The sequence below is a fragment of the Lycium ferocissimum genome, chromosome 11, assembly GCF_029784015.1.
Source record: "Lycium ferocissimum isolate CSIRO_LF1 chromosome 11, AGI_CSIRO_Lferr_CH_V1, whole genome shotgun sequence".
Classification (NCBI taxonomy): Eukaryota; Viridiplantae; Streptophyta; class Magnoliopsida; order Solanales; family Solanaceae; genus Lycium; species Lycium ferocissimum.
In genome coordinates, this window is record NC_081352.1 from 17,581,640 (window position 1) to 17,585,619 (window position 3,980).

The 3,980-nt window shown below is 35.8% G+C and overlaps 1 long non-coding RNA gene across 1 annotated transcript; it reads right to left on the minus strand.

The window, feature by feature from the left end:
* Nucleotides 1–416: 416 nt before the first annotated feature.
* On the minus strand, nucleotides 417–3,182 carry LOC132038632 (uncharacterized). Its single transcript, XR_009410179.1, has 2 exons — nucleotides 2,249–3,182; nucleotides 417–2,206 (listed from the first exon to the last, which is right to left on the minus strand). It is a non-coding gene; the product is annotated as an uncharacterized LOC132038632 (long non-coding RNA).
* Between the last annotated feature and the right edge of the window lie 798 nt (nucleotides 3,183–3,980).

Below are 3,980 nucleotides of genomic sequence, written 5' to 3' on the forward strand. Positions count from 1 at the left end.
GCTTCGTCCTTAAGACTTGCTCTCCGTGCTTGTTTTATTGGTACCTTGCACAATGAAAAGGAAAGTAGTTAGTCAAAATGACACGCCACCCCATAGGGTGACGTTTAGGAACATAAAATATAATATCCCTTGGACTCGTATCAAACTTTGAGAGCTTTGATTACGGAGGCTCAGACTCACGGTTCCGAATATGGCAAAGGAGCCTGGATCATGTCGCGGCTGCAAACTAGTGGCCATTCTAGTTGCCTTGCTAGGCGCATGTCAATTCCTACCTCGTGATATCAATGTGAGATCATCCTTGCCCAAACCGAGGGATAACCTTTCCGGACTAGGCATGGCCTCAAAAATCATTTTTTTCATTGGCCCTAGTGCAGTGTCAAATTCTAATCAGTGGATTTTCCCAATGTAGTAATCTCTTCCTTTTTAAGAACATAGCAGCAGCTGCTGGTTTACTTTCATCAAATATGGCATCTGTTCTTTATGAATAAGGGGCAACAGCTTGCAAAAAAGAAGTATAGCAGCAGCTTATTTTGCCTAAAAGTATGGCAGCAATTTATTTTTCTTTTTCCATTCAAATATAGCAGCTTCCCAAAAGCAGTATAACACATGCCCAACAACAGTAGTTGTTTAAGATGGATCAACTGTAGCAAACCAAACTCAAGGAACAACATGTTCTCAAACTCAAAGTGAAAGAAGCACAGCAGGTGACAAGAACCAAATTAAGCAGCTCAGCACAACAGTCTCATAAAGTAGCAAGGGTATCAGAATGTGTAGCATTAATTGTGTATAGTAGTTCAAGTGTCAAAGCACAACACTTGAGGATTTTGCAAGTGCAGCAAATGGCAAGATAATACAAACTAGGTAGCACAGCAAGTGCAGCAATGATAAATAGCAGCAGTTTACCTCAAAGGCAATGGACAACTTTGCCCCAAATTATAGCAGCTCATGATGTAGTGTTTGTCCTCATCAAAGGCACAAAAGTTAAGCACAGTAGTTGGCATAGTGTTTTCAGCCAAATGTGCAGCAGAAGTACAGCAGAAACTCAACTTTGGCAGCATCTCATGGACAATTGGGATTTGGGAGAAGTCCCCCAAGTTATGCAAAGAAAAGAGAGAATGAAGAATAAGTATCAAGAAAATACAGGCCTAGCAGGCTATTAACAAGACAACATACTATATTTTGACATGCTGAAGGATTAATGTAACAAACAAAGACTGAGGCTAAGGTTTCAAAAGTGGATGAGCCTAAAACCAAAAAAAGAATCCCAAGACAGATTGTATAATACTCATTTAGCTTTAAAATAAGAGCTTATTGATGGATCTTAAAAATTTCATTCAGGACTATTAATGAAGAACGGCCAAGTAAGCACATACTACAATTCATGAGCCAAAGCAAATGTACTTAGCCATTTTAGTTTTATATGAACAGCTTTCTAAGGTTTGTATGCCCAAACAGTGACTTCTTACTCTAGGCTTAGCTATACTAATGCAAACAGAGGGTTCTGATAGTGAACCTGTTATATTTCTAAATATGAACACAAGCATATATCAACAATGATCTATTCTTTCAAACTACCCTGTAAACTATCTTCATCTTCCCTGTACAACAACATGTGTAGTCAAATAGAGGGAGACAAAATAACTGGAACTCTTCAAGTAGGAACAGATTGTATCACACAATATTAAGCTCAAAGTGTAGAACAACAAACTTGAAACAACATTGACAATCTGAAGCACTTCACAAATATAGGAAGAAATAGATTAGTCAAAGAAGACTAGCTAACCAAAATTTTTTAAGCCCAAAAGTGATTCTGCTAATAAGAACATGTTCTTTCCAAACTTGAACATTGAAGCTTTACCAGGGTGATGACTTGAACTTACTTCCAATGACAAAATAGAACTTAAGAGAACAAAGTTGAAATTACACTCAAGGATCATTGATTTGAACTACAAAGAACAGATTCCAAAAGGGAAATAGAGTTTACAACTGGTGTCTTGAGGAGTTTTGAGATTCTTAACACATGTGAGGGATCAAACCTAGTCTTAATCAAAACATTTCTATCTTTGCTATTACTCTGGAAAATCATACATAATAAAGTGAACAACCTGCTTCTAGACATGTTTAGAGATAGATAAATGGAAACATGAGCTTTACTAGTTTCCCTTTTTAGGATGGAGAATGGACAACAAATGGGGGGTTTTAACACCTAGGATCTATGTACCTAAGCACTTAACTTATACAAATACACAACAACAACAAACTCCTCAGAAAGCAACAGAGTCAAACATAACTTTATTTCACAAATTTGAATCATACATGAGGCTAATAACTAAAGAGATGAGTAGAGCTAAGTTCAATCAAACAAACTCAGCATTTTAAAGAAAGAAAAAAAAAAAGTAAACTTAAAACTGATCATGAATCATCAGGCTAAACCAGCACTTTAAAAGACAAGATATAAAAAGGGGGTTACCACCATCCATATTCCAATGCCACACAAGATCCAAAGGTTTCTAGAACCTCGGCATGGTAGGTTATTGGAGGAGGTTAAACCAATCCCTAAGCTTGCCTTAGTTTATCATTTAAGATCCACATTCAGTTTCAGAAAATATACATGTAATAGGAGATGTTAAGTGTCAATAAAAGATGTTCCCTCAATCTTTCTTTTAGAAGCATATAGTCATTCCAACTAGAACAAGCAGTAATATCAGCTGACTAAAGAAAAAGGAAATCACAACAATATTCATGAAATTCCTAACCAGTTCTAGGACCAGCATTTTAAATTAAAGGAAAGGTCAATTGTCTTAAACTATTAGTCCAGCAGTTCTCAGAAGAAATCATCACTTCAAACAAAGGTAACCATCTTACAAGATCACACTAATTTGCTATTTTGTCCTAAATAGCACAGTGAAAAGAGATTTGCTACAGATTTGGAAAACTACTGGAACTCAACAATATTCAGAGAACATCTCCAGCAATTATTAAGGTCTAGATGACACCTAGTCTCACTAGAACAACTGAATTTGGACAGTTTTGATAAGCTAGTTATGATTTAAAATAATCATTCGCATATAGACAACATAAAGAGGAATTAGTAGCTTGTGAAGCTCATTGGGGAAGACACACCAGTCTACACACCACTAGAATCTTAATAGCACATCATAGTGAACAAAAAGCTAAAAAAAAAAAAAAAAAAAAAGAAGGGATAATTTATACTTCAACTAAATCCAAACAATAGCCATTGATATTACATTTCAATCACCCTAGAATTCCTAACAGGGAGAGCTAGACCAATATTTCAATTAGAGAATGCATATGGTTAGCCTAGATGACCGGGCTTACCCTCTACTAATTCAAAGTTTTCTGATTTTTAGTCATTTTCTAATTAACAGACCATGCTAGACATACAATACATCTTAAGGGCTTGTATTTTGATATTCAGTACCTATCCCTATAATTGAATGTTGATTTTATGATCATAGCACACATGTGGTCCCTTTCCACATTTCTTTAGGACTCATCCCAATAGAGAGGACCTCCACGATTGACTACATAAAAGACTAAATGGAAAAGATGAAATCACATAGATCATAACCAGGTAAACAAGTCTATCAGCTTCATGTTTCAGTAAAAGATCATATGGCATTTAAGCAAAATATCCAGTTTTGATACCATTGCCAGATCCAAATCATCTTTTTAATTAGTTGGTTCACAAAGATTTATACCACTGCTCGTTTCTGTTCCAGATCTTTAAGTTATCCCTCTTCAAAAGGAACTGGTCATAGATATGACCACTAGCTACTTCAACACATATTTATGGACTAGTCTAAGCATGGATAATGAAGCAATCTGCTACATAATAGAGCTGTAAATCAGTTACAAGTCCTATTCATTTATCATATGACTAGCATGTTGCCAAGCTTATAACAAATGCTCGAATTAACAATTAGATAGATAGCAACCTGGAATTATCCCTATAATAC